General features: G+C 36.1%; 1 non-coding gene and 1 pseudogene across 1 annotated transcript; one reads left to right on the top strand and one right to left on the bottom strand.

Moving 5' to 3' along the window:
• Window positions 1-2,718: 2,718 nt before the first annotated feature.
• Window positions 2,719-3,302, bottom strand: LOC100994299 (large ribosomal subunit protein eL20-like; annotated as a pseudogene).
• Window positions 3,303-12,322: 9,020 nt separating this feature from the next.
• LOC112439369 (U6 spliceosomal RNA) lies at window positions 12,323-12,426 on the top strand. The gene has a single exon (XR_003027666.1). It is a non-coding gene; the product is annotated as a U6 spliceosomal RNA (small nuclear RNA).
• The last annotated feature ends 7,058 nt before the right edge of the window (window positions 12,427-19,484 follow it).

Here is a 19,484-nt window from a genome sequence, read left to right as displayed (position 1 = left end):
GCTTCTCTCTGAGTGACACAGCTGCTCTAGAAGCTTAGCAATGGGATTGGAAGGAAAAACAGCCTAGGTTCCTTTGTCTTGCCTCTCTGGCATGAAACAAGCACACCATGAGCGTAGCCCAGGTGGTATGGCCCCAGTATTTTTACCATGCCACACACAAATAAATGAGACCGCCTGTTCTATACAAGTGTTCCACTTCACAATCCCACGTGCCTAGGACTTAGTCTCAGCAACAGATAGCTGGGGGCAGGATAAGAAATCCTGGCATCCGGCTCCTCCCAGTAAGAAAGGCCTCTCTCTGGGCACTGGGAATAGAGGAAACCTGTGTTCTTGGTTGCAGCAGTCTGAAGTGGGGTCTTTGGCTCACGGACTTGGGAGAGGTGGGAGAGTGAATGCTCTTGGTTCAAATACCACAAACTCCTGCCTTTCCTTAAAATTTTTGTGGTTGTTATTAAATAGATGTTGCTTCATTTGCTGACTGCCCCTAAGACCATTTCCAGTTGCTTTAAGTAGTTGTAATGTTGTTGTTTTTAGTTTCTTCACTTTCACTAGGGAGCAAATCAACCAACAGAGCTCCTCACACTATTAAGCAAGAAGCTGGTTCCTTCTTTCTGTTTATTTGTAGATAGGGCTAAAGTGAAATGAGAAATAATAATTTGATTAGAGGTTAAAATAAAAGCACTCTAATGAACTAGAGTTTTGCATATATTTGTGGTGTGAATGATGTAATTTGTTAACTTAGATATACTTTTATTCTCTCAGTGCAAGTGAAAATACATGAAAATATAAATAGAGCTGGAATATATGATTATAAATATAAGTATGCAAATTTCAACCTATTTGTGGAAGTAGAAATATCCTGTAATATTTTTGGCAAATAATGACTAAGGTAGAATAAATCAATTTCAAATAAAAATTTATCTTAAATGATAATAGATATGTAAAACAAGTGTATTATGTATAAATTTGATTTTTTTCTCTAAACTTCTGCCAACTTTTTATCTTTAACTGTGATACCTATGATACTGAAGTACAATCACCAGAAGAAATTATTTAAAGTCAGATTAAGAATTTGGGGGGGAAAATATATACATGTATACTTATATATATTTTATATCTACATGTGTATATAAATTATATACTTATGTATATTTTATATCTACACATGTAGATATAAAATATATACTTATGCATATTTTATATACATGTATATATAAAATACATACTTATGTATATTTTATATATATATATACAATATATACATATATATATTGTATATATATATATATAAGTATATATTTTATATATATGTGTATATAAAATATATAAGTATATATTTTATATATAATTATTATATATAATATATAAAAGATATATACATGTGTATATAATATATAAGTATATATTTTATATATACATGTATACAAAATATATAAATATATAAATATATATTTTGTATACATGTATATAAATATAGAAGTATATTTTTTATATATACATGTATATAAAATATATAAGTATATATTTTATATATATGTGTATATAAAATATATAAGTATATATTTTATATATAATTATTATATATAATATATAAAAGATATATATTTGTAAAAATATATAAATATATAAAAATATAAAAAAAAAATTTAAAAATATGTAAATATATAAAAATATATAAATATAAATATATAATTATATAATATTTAAATATATAAATAATTATATAATTATGTATTTATATATTTATATAATATTTTTATATATAATATAAATATACATATATCTTTATATATCTTTTTTATATAACTTTTATATATATTAGATATATATTGATATATCTAATATATAAATATATAATTATATATTATATATTTATATATCTAATATATTTATATATAATTTAATATATATATCATTTATATATATTATGTACATCTTATATATAGTATCTTTATATTATATATTATATAAAATATATAATATATAAAATATTTTATAATATATAATATATATTCATATAAAAATATATTTAATATGTAATATATTTTATAAATTTTATAAGACATTTATATATTATATGAAATATATATTATATATTATATATGAAATATATATTATATATTATATATGAAATATATATTATATATTATATATGAAATATATATTATATATTATATATTATATATGAAATATATATTTTATATATATTATATATGAAATATATATTTTATATATATTATATATAAAATATATATTTTATGTATCTATAAAATTTATATATAATATATAAAATATTTTATTTATATATAAAATTTATATATGAAATATATACAATATGTATTTTATTTATATTGAAAAATATATATTTATGTATAACATATATTATTTCAATAAAAGATATATATTTCATTTATATATTATATATTATTAATATATTATATATATTATTTATGTATAAAATATATATTTAATTTATATATTAAGAATTTATGTTTTATTTATATATAAAATATATATTTAATTTATACATAAAAGTATATAGTTTATTTATATATAAATATATATCTTATTTATATGTAGAAATATATATTTTATATATATTCTATATTATTTATATATTTTATTTATATATATTAAATATATTTTATTTATGTATAAATATATATACATACATTTTCTTGAGTTTATTTGGGGCACACCCGGGTGAGGGCTCTGCCCCTAGAAGAAGGTGTTGGACCTCTTGGTAGTGAAGCGTGGCTTGTGCTGATGGCGCAGGACCCAGTGGGGCAGCGGGAACTGGATCTTGGAGTCCTGGAACCGCTTGACGGCAGGCTGGTGGGCACTTGCTGGCTGCGATCTCCTCCACCTTCATGATCTGGATGGAGTGGGCCCGGGCACGGTCCCTGGCGCCCATGTCTTGGTAGCACTGGGTGACAGCACCCGTGGGGGTCAGGTCCCGTTATTCCCGGTATGTGTTTGTGTGCCGCTCCGGGAGTCATAGCCCAGCCAGATGCCGAAGTTCTTCACCCGCAGGAAGGATGTCTCAAAACCTGCCAACAGTAGACAATCTCCCCTAAAGACTTCATCTTCTTTAACTGAGATGCAAAGTACCAGAAGGGAGACTTGGCAACGACATGATTAGGCGCAAAGATTTGCATGTGGTAGATGGGTGGTCTGTGGCATTTGGGGGCGGACAGGCAGCGACCCACCACCTTGTACTCTCCTAGTGTGCCCAAGGCCTTTGTGCTGTCCTCTCTGCGCTCGCCGCCACTCACAGAAGGGAAAAATATATTTTTAAATAGATGTTAAATCTAGTCTGTTAAATGTCAAAAGAGGCTTCTCTTTTGAATAAAAAAAAAGAAATCTGAGTAATTTCTAAAAAAAATTCAAGAGGACGATATGATCTGATTTTCTTACAGTTTTCTAGCTATAAATTTATTCTAATAATTCAGTGTCTTAGCCATCTTTTATTTAATTTTATTATTATTATTTTGAGACAGAATCTCGCACTGTCACCCAGGCTGGAGTGCAGTGGCTCAATCTCTGCTCACTGCAACCTCCACCTCCCAGGTTCAGGAGATTATTGTGCCTCAGCCTCCGGGGTAGCTGGAACTATAAGCACCCGCCACATGCCCGGCTAATTTTTATATTTTTAATAGAGATGGGGTTTCACCATGTTGACCAGACTTGTCTCCAATTCCTAATCTCAAGTGATCTGCCTGTCTTGGGCTCCTGAAGTGCTGGGATTATAGGCGTGAGCCACTGTGCCGGCCAGCCATATTTACACAGCTAACATAAACATGTAATACACAATTCTAAGAGTAAACGGAAAAAATAATTTTTCTATTCTACTTAATTTTCATTTGAAAACCAAATGACTACTGCATAAGAAATTCGTATTCAAAATAAATGAGCATATAGATTTTACAGTTTATATATAAGTTGTCTTATTTATATAATGTCATTTAAGTTTACCAATAATTACCTTAGTGACATTATTATGAAATTCTTAAAAAAATTTAGCTCCCCATGAGGTGCTTACTATTCATTCATACAACTAACATGTTACTGAGCAAGTTTTTCTCAAAAAAGTAGAATGCTAGGATTATAGAAAAATAATTAAAATAATACATTTCACCCTTAAAAGGAGCTATTAGCAAACTGGAAGGGATAGATATACATGAAAAATATATTTTATATACACATGTACAAGTATCAAATAATTTTATTTTAAATGTGTGTGTGTGTATACACACATACAAGTACCAAATAGTTTTTCAATTTGCATTCTATCTTCTAAACAAAGAACCAACATGTTGCTTTATTGCTAAGAAAAGGAAAAAAATACATAACAGTTAAGATAAAAATACAAACTACACAGAATTTAAACAGATATTTTCCCACTTAAGTCCTAAAAAATTGTCAATATACAGTCAATGATAAGTCAGCATGCACCAAATGTGTTTCACAGCTAATAACGGATATTATTTTCAACTTCTCTAATATTAAAACCTCATTTTTCATTCAGAATCAATAAACACATTAAGAATATTTCATTTTGAAACCCAATGGAAGTATGATGTCAGTCACACTTAGTGAGACTGTATTAAATTAGCAGTTTTTTAAAACTTGATAAAATCATTTTCCATAGTTACAACTTTTAAGAGAAGAAAAGCTATAGTAGATCATTTGAGAATCTAAGAGAGCAGAATGAGTTTAAGTCAGTGTCTAATGGTCTATGGTAGGTATGTAAAAAATAAAATACATAAATTGAAAAATATATAGTTCACTGTACAAGTACTTATGGAGTATCTATGATGTGTCACGTACTAGTCTAAAATGCATTTATTTATTAGTTACTCTCATTTTCATATACTTTGGAAATTTTATGAATTCTGTGTTATAGGTTGGTCTAATGAGGTCTTTGAGTTCAAGCAATATTTGACTTCTAATCCTATATTCCTCCCTTGCTACAGCAACTTCTGCTTTAACAATAGCACTGTCATCTTGAGGTATAATATAGGCTGAATTCCGGAAGAAAATAATGCATTAAACAATGAGGAGAGTCCTTTCCTCTTTAGCCTCAGGAAAGATAAATTTCTAACATTTAACTATTAAAAGCTGTTTCCATGTGCTAGACATTGCTATAATAGTAACTTTAAAATAAACTTTTAAATAAACTTTAAAATAAAGTCCTACGCTGTGGGTCATATTCACCCCCCATCTTAAAGAACATGTTATGTAACTTTCCTAAAGTCATACAGCTAATGAGTGATGGAGCCTAGAGTCCCTGCACTGCACAGCCTGTGACCTAAGACAAAGATATTTCTATGATCCTGGGGCAACTTCCTTGCTTATAACTTTGGAACTGAAACAAATATTTTCATAAGTCAACTTTCCATTTGTATTTGTTAGTGAAACAAACAATGGAGAAGAGTTTTTATCATTTCACCAACTGCAGCGTAACTCCTCCTATATAATTTCGGAATGAGCGGGTAAATAGTGTAGACTATGTGTTCATGAAAGGGGACATGGAACTCATGGTTATTTCTTGAACTGTGTCAGTGTTGGCACAAGTGGATTTTTGGACTTTATTATTCATGTTGGCTACCTATAATAATAAAATGTAATCTTATCTCACTATTTTCACGTCTTTAACTTTAGGCTAAAGTACAATTATTTTTTTCCTGTTGCAGGAAGTCAGGGACCCTGAACACAGGGACTGGCTGAAGCCATGGCAGAAGAACATAAATTGTGAAGATTTCATGGACCTTTATTAATTCCCCAAATTAATACTTTTTAAATTTCTTACACCTGTCTTTACTGCAATCTCTGAAAATAAATTGTGATGATTTCATGGACACTTATCACTTCCCCAATCAATACCCCTGTGATTTCCTATGCCAGTCTTTACTTTAATCTCTTAATCCCATCATCTTTGCAAGCTGAGGAGGATGTATGTCGCCTCAGGACCCTGTGGTGATTGCGTGAACTGCACAAACTGTTTGTAGAGCGTGTATGTTTGAACAATATGAAATCTAGGCACCTTGAAAAAAGAACAGGATAACAGCAACATTCAGGGAACAAGAGAGATAACCTTAAACTCTAACTGCTGGTGAGCCAGGTGGAACCGAGCCATATTTCTCTTCTTTCAAAAGCAAATGGGAGAAATATCGCTGAATTATTTTTCTCAGCGAGGAACATCCCTGAGAAAGAGAATGCATCCCTGAGGGGAGGTCTCTAAAATGGCCGCTTTGGGGGCGCAGCTGTCTTTTACGGTCATAGCTGTGGGGTGAAATAAGCCCCGGTCTCCCGTAGTGCTCCCAGGCTTATTAGGGTAAGGAAATTCCTGCCTAATAAATTTTGGTCAGACTGGTTGTCTGCTCTCAAACCCTGTCTCCTGATAAGATGTTATCAATGACAATGCGTGCCCAAAACTTGATTAGCAATTTTAATTTCACCCTGGTCTTGTGGTCCTGTGGTCTCACCCTGCCTCCATTTACCTTGTGATATCTTATTATCTTGTGAAGCACGTGATCTCTGTGACCCACACCCTATTCGTACACTCCCTCCCCTTTTGAAAATCACTAATAAAAACTTGCTGGTTTTATGGCTCAAGGGGCATCACGGAACCTGCTGATGTGTGATGTCTCCCCGGACACCCAGTTTTAAAATTTCTCTCTTTTGTACTCTGTCCCTTTATTTCTCAGACCGGCCAACACTTAGGGAAAATAGAAAAGAATGTACATGAATTATTGGGGGTGAATTTTGCCCGATATTTGCCTGTATTCATATTGTAATAGCCTCCTACTTCTTCCTACTTCCTCCCAGTTCCATTTTAGACTATGTGCAACACCATTGCTAAACTAATCCTGTCAAGGAAGATAATGTCATTCCTGTTCAAAACTCTACAGTGAGTTTGCATGTCACTTAGGGTAAAATTGGCCCCCGCCTCTCTACCCTGTTCCTCTTCTGCTATCTTCCTCCTGGTTGGCCTCCTTACTGTTCCTTCATACATGCCAAGCATGATCACACTATAGGATATTTGCTCTTTGCCCTTTCAGCTGCCTGGGATGTGCTTCTCTCCAGTATACACATATCTCAATTCCCTCTTTTCCTTCAAGTTTTAAAGTATCATCAGTGATGCCTTCCCTGGCCATCTCTACCTGAGTAGAGCTTCCATCGCTCTTCCTGGTTCACTTTTTATTCTTAGAAAACATCAATGTCTGGTACAGTATATACTTCTTATGTATCTTGCTTCCTGTCAACTGAAGAATGATGAGGTTCATAAATTTGGAAAGGAGAGCTTTATTTCTCAAAAAGGGTTGCAGCCTGCAGGGTGGCCATCAGGCTGGAAGCCAGAAACAGGTACTTCTAGGGTGGGAAAAATAATATAGGAATTTATGCTGAACAGAGAAGGTGAATATATATATATATATACACACATATATATTTAATAAGCTATAAGAGGAGTTATGAACATTTATGAGAGGTGAAACATGTGCATTTGCAGATGATCTTCATGCTTTCCCAAGGGTCCTTGTTCAAAAAACGGCAGTGTTAGCATGATTCAAGGGTGGAGTTTTCTGCCCCTTGACATCCAAAGGTGAAACTGAGGACATGAAAACCCTCACTGCACATCCTCTGTACACTGGACAGAACCACTCCGTGCTTGGTGGTCTGTTAACAGGAAGGAATGCTGGTTGGTTGTTTTATCACAACTACAAAAGGGAGGGGCAGTCACAAAGATGGTTCAAATCAGTGGTGGAGGAAGTCTTTCCAAAGGGTTAGTTTCTGTCTAACCTTTTAGGAAAAAATAAAGTCTAATGGTGGTTGGCAGGGGAGGAGGTATAAAGAGACATGTCCAGCTTCCCATCTGGTCATGGCCGGGAACTCAGTTTGCAAGGTTTGTCTGGGTCCTCTTGGCTAACAGGGGGTCCATTCATTTAGTTGACAGCTTAGGATTTTATTTTCATTTCTCATTTCTTATGCATAATATGTTTTTTTTGGTAGCTGTAGACTAGACATGGAAAACAACAATTGTCATATAGAAAGAACTCAATAAATATTTATTTGTTGAAAGATCTAAAGAATGAACCATTGCCCGGGTGTGGTGACTCACACCTGTAATCCTAGCACTTTGGGAGGCCAAGGCGGGCATATCACCTGAGGTCAGGAGTTCGAGACTAGCCTGGCCAACATGGTGAAACCCCTTCTCTACTAAAAATACAAAAATTAGCCAGGTGTGGTGGCAGGTGCCTGTAATCCCAGCTACTCGGGAAGCTGAGGCAGGAGAATTGCTTGAACCCGGGAGGCGGAGGTTGCAGTGAGCCGAGATCACGCCATTGCACTCCAGCCTGAGGGACAAGAGTGAGAATTTGTCTCAAAAAAAAAAACAAAAAAGGAAAAGAAAAAAAGAAAAAAAAAAGAATGAACCATGAATCATCAGATGGACAAAACACTGAACTAAGCTGACATACTCTAGGACAAAATATTTCAAATCAATTTGAAAATACCAGTTTTACCCATTCAAGCAAAAAATCAGATTGATCATTTAATTCTATTATTTAAAGTATTTTTTAACACTTTCTTGTAATTGTTGAATATCATACTGCTGCTGAAGTTGATATGGACCAGGGGAACACATAGTAGCTATGAAATGTGCTTCTCTAACACCCTAACTGTCTAATATTGCCTGCTGATCCCTTCCCTCTTTAACCTTGCTTACTGAATTTGCACAGGGAATCCAAATCTTAGACTCTACCTGTAATAAAATAAATTATTCCCTTCAGTCTATAGAAACCTCTTTAAGGACAGTCTAGTGAATGATACTCTAGTAATTTTTTTTTCACCCAGCACCTAGTGTTTCCACCCTATTCTGTGTCCCCCACTGCCAGAAAAGAAGCCAGCATAAAACAAACTGAAACACACACACAAAACCCAGACCTTCCTGTTTTCAATATACACCATATTTTCTCACAGCTACACAACTTTGAACATTTCCTTCCCTCCACCTTATTTCTTTCCCCTTTTGTCTCCCATCCCACCAGCTGAGTCTTTTCTGTCAACCTGTGGAGCCATTGTTGGTTCTGTTCACCACTGGATCCTTAACACTTAGTTCAGGGTCTGGGACCTGGTAGGTGATTAATATTTGGTGAGGCCTTGGGGTGACTTGGGTGCTGAAGTCCTTCTTTTTTGTATTCTGATTATTATGGTTGTAGCAAATATTCTCAGACATTGATTTAAACTCCTAAACTTGAAACTTTTTGAAACAGTGTTTTGTTTTTGTTTTTTGAACAACATTCTTGCTTCACACTGAATCATGAGTAAAAATTACCTAAGTGAAGGAATAAATGTTGGAGTCACATGCAGTGGCAAATGTGAAAGAGAATATATTTCAGATTGTGACAGGAAATTTGTTATCAGGCTGCCTTAAAAAGCAATTACAATAACAAGCATGTTTACATAAAAATATCACTTTCTATGACCACATGTGACTTTCCAGAAAGTGACTGAGTGTATATTGAGCACAAAAGAAGAAGAAGAAAAAAAAAACCCGAACAGCAGAATAAGTAGGCAGAAACAAAGGGTAAAGATTTAGAATTCATGGAAATATTAAAATGAAAGAAAACAAATTATGGGTCTTGGAACCAAGAACTAAATGGATAAGGTTTGACATAAAGGGAGTATGACAATCATTCTTTGTGGGAGAATTAAAAAAAAAAATCTGCCCAGGTGCGGTGGCTCACACCTGTAATCCCAGCACTTTGGGAGGCCGAGGCAGGTAGATCACGAGGTCAGGAGATCGAAACCATCCTGGCTAACACGGTGAAACCTGTCTCTACTAAACATACAAAAAATTAGCCGGGTGTGGTGGTGGGCACCTGTAGTCCCAGCTACTCTGGAGGTTGAGGCAGGAGAATGGTGTGAACCTGGGAGGTGGAGCTTGCAGATTGCGCCACTGCACTACAGTCTGGGTGACAGAGTGAGACTTCGTCTCAAAAACGAAACAAAACAAACAAACAAACCCGTCTGTATTTCTCCTATTTAAAAATAAAATGTAAAGTAGAGCTGATTACATTTCTATTAACATAATTTTTGGCTTTACATAAAACTAAAAGTTTATTTTTAAGAAAAAAGTAACAATTTTAATTTTTCTATGCACAAAATAATAAAAGTATTATTGTTTTATGGAAAGATCAAGTCTTATGAATAGCATGCTTTATTTTAGCAATATTCATAACATTAATGTGTGAAACTCAAACATTTACTCGTTTACCATTGGGTGTTATATACATTACAGACATTCTTTAGGGTATAGAGGAAGAATTTTTCATTGTGTAGCTGTTTAATTATACACATTCATAAGAATGTTAAAATTATAATTTTACGTAGCGATTTTGAGCAAAACTAAACTCAATATCAGATATGTTTCACACGAAAGTTTTAAATGGTCAAAATCAAGTGTTTCTCCTTTATATAATGTTTTTATTTAACGTATTATTAAACAAAACATTTAATTCACTTTTATGCTAAAATCTAAGAATCTTCTCTAGGGATCCAGGCTATTTATTAAGCATCTTTTGTGAGCTAAGCCCTGCTATTTATTAAGCATCTTTTGTGAGCTAAGCCCTGGGTTAGGGATGAGGGATGTAGATAAAAATGATGTACAGTTCTGGATTTCCACAAGCTCAATTGTTATCAAAAAGAAAAAAAAATGTAGACATAAAAATTGCAATGTAATTTTGTATATACAAAACTGTGGTAAAGAACTTAAAAGATTTGGGGAACATAGGAATGACCGTGCATAATTAAAATGAGAAGATCTTTGAGAGAAATCATGTCTATGTTGTTCTTTAGTGATTTTATTTTCTATTATTCATTGTCAAGGAGAAAGGGAGCGTTCTAGACAAAGAATTGCTCAAAATCACTGAGTAAATAAAAGGAGGAGTGTCGAGACTGATGCAAGTACAGGGTTACTCAGAAAGCTATGGTGACAAGAGGCCCTGAAGACACATTTCTGCAAACTCTAACAGGGCCTGAGTGTCATATGACAGGAGTTCAGATAAACTGGGAGTGAGAAAGCTGAGCTGTGAGGTGTCTGAATAGCCAATTAAAGCAAGAAGCCAAAAATGTGCAAGAAGTTAAGCTTTACTCTTTTATGATGATATAAGCAAAAGGCTAAAATCAGAGAAAGTGTGGACCATCTCTTGCATTTTTCCCTATAAAACGGAGCACAGGTCAGAACAGATGTGAGAGTCATCTTACTATTGAGGGAGTCCCAAACAAAAGGTCTCGCAGTTTTACGGACCTTCAAGTAGTGGAGAGGATGAGGGAGAAGTTCTAAACATGGAAATGTACTGGGCATTGAGTGAGAGTCTCCCCAACCTCCCCTACCCAGCCTGCCACCGCTCCAAGGAGCATTTGGCAGGGGTAGCTGAGAGGGACCTCAGCCCAAGGGGACTCAGATGAAATGACCTATGAATGGAGGTGTCCTACTGGGGCTGGACATGAAAAGTTGCAAAGAGCATGACTGGCCAGGTGGGGCCAGAGTCATTGCCTGCTGCTGCCTTCAGAGACTGCAGTGCTGTGACTGTTCACCACATCTCCTGTGGGGAAGGCAGCTTTTTCCTAAGCCTCCCAGGTGAAGGGTTTATAATCACCAGACTGGATCTGGAAAATTACCCAAAGTTTTTCACTGGAAGCTGGACTCCTCACCATGGTAAGAGCAGTACAGACATCATGATGTAGACAGTGGGCAAGTATAAGTGATTTGGAAACGTGGGAGTGGCATGATGAAATTTTCAGGCTAACAACCCTGATGACAATGTGAGAGTGGACAGGTTGGGGCCTGTTGCCAACAAGAAAAATGGATGAGAGACAGTCTCAATAGTTCCAGTATGCAATTTTAAACCTCCTGAAGGCCTTTTGTTCAGCTAAGAGATTTCCAGGATAATTTTGAAATCACTAAGTCTAGACATGAGGATTCTAAGCCACCCATCTTTCAACTCCTCTTTATTAAGGAAAAGGATGCTTATAATTAAGGTATTGGGTTTGCTTCTTTGCCTGCATCTGTACTTGTTGCAACTCTTCTTTTCCATTAATGATTGAGAGGTGGGAACTAAGTCCAGTGTTCTCATATACTTATTAAGGAGATCCCATTTGATCTCTTTCTTGGCCTTCCAGAGCTTCTTTCAGTATTTGACATGTAAATAGTATGATCAGTGGAGTTATATAGTGTTAGGGCTCTGAGATCCATTGCACAGCTAGCTTTCTAGATATTTGTTCCTGCAGTTGAAATGATCAAAAATATTTTTGATCAGTGCTCGCTTTGGCAGCACATATAATAAAATTGGAATAATACAGAGATTAGCATGGCCCCTGTGCAAGGATGACATGCAAATTCGTGAAGTGTTCCGTTAAAAAAATAAACAAAAGTATTTGGATCATTGTATGATATTTATTTTAAAATGCAGCAATGTTGCAAATGATGCAAACTAATTTATTATGAATCAATGTGTTTATGAGTTGATATATTTACACTTCTATTCATATTTGAAGAAATATCAGTGAGTAGTAATCGTCTAAAACCATATAATATGCTTTTAGAGTTGCTATGGTAACTTATTTTCTTGGAAAATCTAATAGATGTCTGGAAACCTGCCATGGTTACTTACCAGCTATTGGAGAAATAGCACTGCATCTTGTTTTTAAAAAAGATCTGCTTATTTATTAACTTTACTGTAAATTTCCATAAATTTTAGCAATATGAACTATTTTTAATTAGTATCAATTGAAAGGAATTATAATATTTTCAAATAGTTAAGAAAATATAAATATAAACAAATAATCAATAAAGCCTTAAAAAGACTTATTTGAAAAGACTTGTGTAGAGTGTCCAAAATCCAGAACAATGAAAACACCAACTACTGACAAGAATGTACAGCAACAGGAAATTTTACTCATTGCTAATGGAAATACAAAATGGTACAGCCACTTTACAGAACAATTTGGTAATTTCTTATGAAATTAAACATACTCCTAGCATATGATCTAGCAATCTTGCACCTTGCTGTTTACCCAAAGTAGTTGAAAATATACGTCCACTCAAAAATGTTGATGTTTGTAACAGCTTTACTAAAAATTATCAAAACTTGGAAGCAACCAACATGTCCTTCAGTAGGTGAATGGATAAACTGTGGCACATCCTTGTCATCCAGTGACAAAGAAATATTATTAAATGTTAAAAAATATGAGCTATCAAGCCATGAAAAGACATGAGGGAAACTTAAATGTCCATTACTAGATGAAAGAAGCCAATCTGAGACAGATCCATACTGTGTAATGCCAGCTATATGACATTCTGGAAAAGGCAAAACTATGGAGACAGTAAAAACCTTAGTGGTTGTCAGAGTTTAGTGGGGAGTGAGGGGTAATAGGGAGAGCACAGATGATTTTTAGGACAGTGAAACTACTCTATACGATAACTATAATTTTGGGTACATATCATCATACCTTGTTTCAAACCCAAAAAATATGCAACATTAAGAATTAACCCTAATGTATACAATGAACTTTGGGTGATTATGATGTGTCAATGTAGACTCATCAATTGTAACAAATATACTACCCTGGTGGGAAATGTTTAAAAAAGATCTGGGAAAATATAGCACAGACAAATTTTTGACAAATATTATTGAGAAAGAAAAGCAGAGAAAAACTACCATTCAATGAAATTATTAAAACAAAAAACAAGTAGACAGAAGTTAAAATTTAGACAGTTTCTCCTTTGTACAAATTTTGAATTAAATAAGACAAAAGCAAAATACTTTTATGAGAAAATATACAATCCAGAATTTTTAGAAGTGATCAAGTTATAAATTAATAATTCAGAAAAAAATAAAAATATAATAAAGGGAGGTTCCAAGATGGCCAAATAGGAATAGCTCCAGTCTACAGCTCCCAGCATGAGCGACACAGAAGACGGGTGATATCTGCATTTCCAACTGAGGTACCGGGTTCATCTCACTGGGGCTTGTCAGACAGTGGGTGCAGGACAGTGGGTGCAGCACAGTGAGCATGGGCTGAAGGAGGGTGAGGCATCACCTCACCCAGGAAGCTCAAAGGGTCAGGGAATTCCCTTTCCTAGCCAAGCAAAGCTGTGACAGAGGGCACCTGGAAAATTGGGTCACTCCCACCCTAATACTGTGCTTTTCCAATGGTCTTAGCAAGCAGCACAACAGGAGATTATATCCCACTCCTGGCTTGGAGGGTCCCATGCCCACAGAGCCTCACTCATTGCTAGCACAGCAGTCCGAGTTCCAACTGCAAGGATGCAGCCAGGCTGGGGGAGGGGCGCCCACCATTGCTGAGGCTTGAGTAGGTAAGCAAAGTGGCCTGGAAGCTTGAACTGGGTGGAGCCCACCGCAGCTCAAGGAGGCATGCCTGCCTGCCTCTGTAGACTCCACCTCTGGGGGCAGGGAATAACTGAATAAAAGGCAGCAGAAACCTCTGCAGACTTAAATGTCCCTGTCTGACAGCTTTAAAGAGAGTAGTGGTTCTCCCAGCACAGAGTTTGAGATCTGAGAATGGACAGACTGGCTCAAGTGGGTCCCTGACCCCCGAGTAGCCTAACTGGGAGGCATCCCTGAGTAGGGGCACTCTGACACCTCACACAGCCAGGGACCCCTCTGAGGTGAAACTTCCAGAGGAATGATCAGGCAGCAACATTTGCTGTTCAGCAATATTCACTGCTCTGCAGCCTCTGCTGCTGATACCCAGGCAAACAGGGTCTGGAGTGGACCTCCAGCAAACTCCAACAGATCTGCAGCTGAGGGTCCTGACTGTCAGAAGGAAAACTAGCAAACATAAAGAACATCATCACCAAAACCCCATCTGTACGTTGCCATCATCAAAGACCAAAGGTAGATAAAACCACAAAGATGGCAAAAAAAACATAGCAGAAAAACTGAAAATTCTAAAAATCAGAGCACCTCTCCTCCTCCAAAGGAACACAGCTCCTTACCAGCAACGGAACAAAGCTGGACGGAGAATGACTTTGATGAGTTGGGAGAAGAAGGCTTCAGACGACCAAACTTCTCCGAGCTAAAGAAGGAAGTTCAAACCCATCGCAAAGAAGTTAAAAACCTTAAAAAAAGATTAGACGAATGGCAAACTAGGATAATCAATGTAGAGAAGTCCTTAAATGACCTGATGGAGCTGAAAACCAAAGCATGAGAACTATGTGACGAATGCACAAGCTTCAGTAGCCGATTTGATCAACTGGAAGAAAGGGTATCAGTGATTGAAGATCAAATGAATGAAATGAAGCGAGAAGAGAAGTTTCGAGAAAAAAGAATAAAAAGAAATGAACAAATCCTCCAAGAAATATAGGACTATGTGAAAAGATCAAATCTATGTCTGATTGGTGTACCTGAAAGTGAAGGGGAGAATGGAAACAAGTTGGAAAACACTCTTCAGCATATTATCCAGGAGAACTTCCCCAATCTAGCAAGGCAGGCCAATATTCAAATTCAGGAAATACAGAGAATGCCACAAAGATACTCCTCAAGAAGAGCAACTCCAAGACATACAATTTTCAGATTCACCAAAGTTGAAATGAAGGAAAAAATGTAAAGGGCAGCCAGAGAGAAAGGTCAGGTTTCCCACAAAGGGAAGCCCATTGGACTAACAGTGGATCTCTCGGCAGAAACTTTACAAGCCAGAAGAGAGTGGGGGCCAATATTCAACATTCTTAAAGAAAATAATTTTCAACCCAGAATTTCATATCAAGCCAAACTAAGCTTCATAAGTGAAGAAGAAATAAAATACTTACAGACAAGCAAATGCTGAGAGATTTTGTTACCACCAGGCTTGCCCTACAAGAGTTCCTGAAGGAAGCACTAAACATGGAAAGGAACAACTGGTACCAGCCATTGCAAAAACATGCCAAATTGTAAAGACCATTGATGCCAGGAAGAAACTGCATCAACTAACGAGCAAAATAACCACCTAACATCATAATGACAGGATCAAATTCACACATAACAATGTTAACCGTAAGAGCAAATGCGCTAAATGTTCCAATTAAAAGACACAGACTGGCAAATTGGATAAAGAGTCGAGACCCACCAGTGTGCTGTATTCAGGAAACCCATCTCACCTGCAGAGACACATATAGGCTCAAAATAAAGGGATGTTGGAAGATCTACCAAGCAAATGGAAAACAAAAAAAGGCAGGGGTTGCAATCCTAGTCTCTGATAAAACAGACTTTAAACCAACAAAGATCAAAAGAGACAAAGAAGGCCATTACATAATGGTAAAGGGATCCACTCAACAAGAAGAGCTAACTATCCTAAACATATATGCACCCAATACAGGAGCACCCAGATTCATAAAGCCTTAGAGACCTATAAAGAGCCTTAGACTCCCACACAATAATAATAGGAGACTTTAACATCCCACTGTCAGCATTAGACAGATAGCTAACAAGGATATCCAGGACTTGAACTCAGCTCTGCACCAAGCAGACCTAATAGACATCTAAAGAACTCTCCACCCCAAATCAACAGAATATACATTCTGCTCAGCACCACATCGCACTTTCCATTCCAAAATTGACCACATAGTTGGAAGTAAAGCACTCCTCAGCAAATGTAAAAGAAGAGAAATCATAACAAACTATCTCTCAGACCACGGTGCAATCAAACTAGAACTCAGGATTAAGAAACTCACTCAAAACCGCTCAACTACATGGAAACTGAACAACCTACTCCTGAATGACTACTGGGTACATAATGAAATGAAGGCAGAAATAAAGATGTTCTTTGAAACCAACAAGAACAAAGACACAACATACCAGCATCTCTGGGACACATTTAAAGCAGTGTGTAGAGGGAAATTTATAGCACTAAATGCCCACAAGAGAAAGCAGGAAAGATCTAAAATTGACACCCTAACATCACAATTAAAAGAACTAGAGAAACAAGAGCAAACACATTCAAAAGCTAGCAGAAGGTGAGAAATAACTAAGATCAGAGCAGATCTGAAGGAGATAGAGACAGAAAAAACCCTTCAAAAAATCAATGAATCCAGGAGCTGTTTTTTTGAAAAGATCAACAAAATTGATAGACCACTAGCAAGACTAATAAAGAAGAAAAGAGAGAAGAATCAAATAGACGCAATAAAAAATGATAAAGGTGATATCACTATGGATCCCACAGAAATACAAACTACCATCAGAGAATACTATAAACACCTCTTTGCAAAGAAACCAGAAAATCTAGAAGAAATGGATAAACTCCTGGACACTTACACACTCCCAAGACTAAACCAGGAAGAAGATGAATCTCTGAATAGACCAAAAACAGGCTGTGAGATTGAGGAAATAATTAATAGCTTACCAACCAAAAAAAGTCCAGGACCAGACAGATTGTCATCCGAATTCTACCAGAGGTCAAGGAGGAGCTGGTACCATTCCTTCTGAAACTATTCCAATCAATAGAAAAAGAGGGAATCCTCCCTAACTCATTTTATGTGGCCAGCATCATCCTGATACCAAAGCCTGGCAAAGACACAAGAAAAAAAGAGAATTGTAGACCAATATCCCTGATGAACATCAGTGCAAAAATCCTCAATAAAATACTGGCAAACCAAATGCAGCAGCACATCAAAAAGCTTATCCACCATGATCAAGTGGGCTTCATCCCTGGGATGCAAGGCTGGTTCAACGTACACAAATCAATAAACGTAATCCAGCATATAAACAGAACCAAAGACAAAAACCACATGATTATCTCAATAGATGCAGAAAAGGCCTTCAAAAAAATTCAACAGCCCTTCCTGCTAAAAACTCTCAATAAATTAGGTATTGATAGGATGTATCTCAAAATAATAAGAGCTGTCTATGACAAACCCACAGCAAATATCATACTGAATGGGCAAAAAATGGAAGCATTCCCTTTGAAAACTGGCACAAGACAGGGATGCCCTCCCTCACCACTCTTATTCAACACAGTGTTAGAAGTTCTGGCCAGGGCAATCAGGCAGGAGAAAGAAATAAATGGTATTCAATTAGGAAAAGAAGAAGTCAAATTGTCCCTGTTTGCAGATGACATGATTGTATATCTAGAAAACCCCATCGTCTCAGCCCAAAATCTCCTTAAGCTGATAAGCAACTTCAGCAAAGTCTCAGGATACAAAATCAATGTGCAAAAATCACAAGCATTCCTATACACCAATAACAGACAAACAGAGAGCCAAATCATGAGAGAACTCCCATTCACAATTGCTTCAAAGAGAATAAAATAACTGGGAATCCAACTTACAAGGGATGTGAAGGACCTCTTTAAGGAGAACTACAATCCACTGCTCAACGAAATAAAAGAGGATACAAATAAATGGAAGAACATTCCATGCTCACGGATAGGAAGAATCAATATCATGAAAATGGCCATACTGCCCAAGGTAATTTATAGAGTCAATGCCACCCCCATCAAGGTACAAATGACTTTCTTCACAGAATTGGAAAAAACTACTTTAAAGTTCATATGGAACCAAAAAAGAGCCCACATTGCCAAGACAATCCTAAGCCAAAAGAACAAAGCTGGAGGCATCACACTACCTGACTTCAAACTATACTACAAGGTTACAGTAACCAAAACAGCATGGTACTGGTACCAAAAGAGAGATATAGACCAATGGAACAGAACAGAGCCCTCAGAAATAATACCACACATCTACAACTATCTGATCTTTGACAAACCTGACAAAAACAAGAAATGGGGAAAGGATTCCCTATTTAATAAATGGTGCTGGGAAAACTGGCTAGCCATATGTAGAAAGCTGAAACTGGATCCCTTCCTTACACTTTAAACAAAAATTAATTCAAGATGGATTAAAGACTTAAATGTTAGACCTAAAACCATAAAAACCCTAGGAAAAAACCTAGGCAATACCATTCAGGACATAGGCCTGGGCAAGGACTTCATGTCTAAAACACCAAAAGCAATGGCAACAAAAGTCAAAATTGACAAACTGGTTCTAATTAAAGTAAAGAGCTTCTCCACAGCAAAAGAAACTACCATTAGAGTGAACAGGCAACCTACAGAATGTGAGAAAAATTTTGCAATCTACTCATCTGACAAAGGGCTAATATCTAGAATCTACAAAGAAGTCAAATAAATTTACAAGAAAAAAAGAAACAACCCCATCACAAAGTGGGCAAAGGATATGAACAGATACTTCTCAAAAGAAGACAGTTATGCAGCCAACAGACACGTGAAAAAATGCTCATCATCACTGGCCATCAGAGAAATGCAAATCAAAACCACAATGAGATACCATCTCACACCAGTTAGAATGGGGATGATTAAAAAGTCAGGAAACAACAGATACTGGAGAGGATGTGGAGAAATAGGAACACGTTTACACTGTTGGTGGGACTGTAAACTAGTTCAAACATTGTGGAAGACAGTGCGGCAAT

The sequence above is a fragment of the Pan paniscus genome, chromosome 2, assembly GCF_029289425.2.
Source record: "Pan paniscus chromosome 2, NHGRI_mPanPan1-v2.0_pri, whole genome shotgun sequence".
Taxonomy (NCBI): domain Eukaryota; kingdom Metazoa; phylum Chordata; class Mammalia; order Primates; family Hominidae; genus Pan; species Pan paniscus.
The sequence above is the reverse complement of the archived record's forward strand: the minus strand, read 5'-3'. Positions and strand labels throughout refer to the sequence as shown.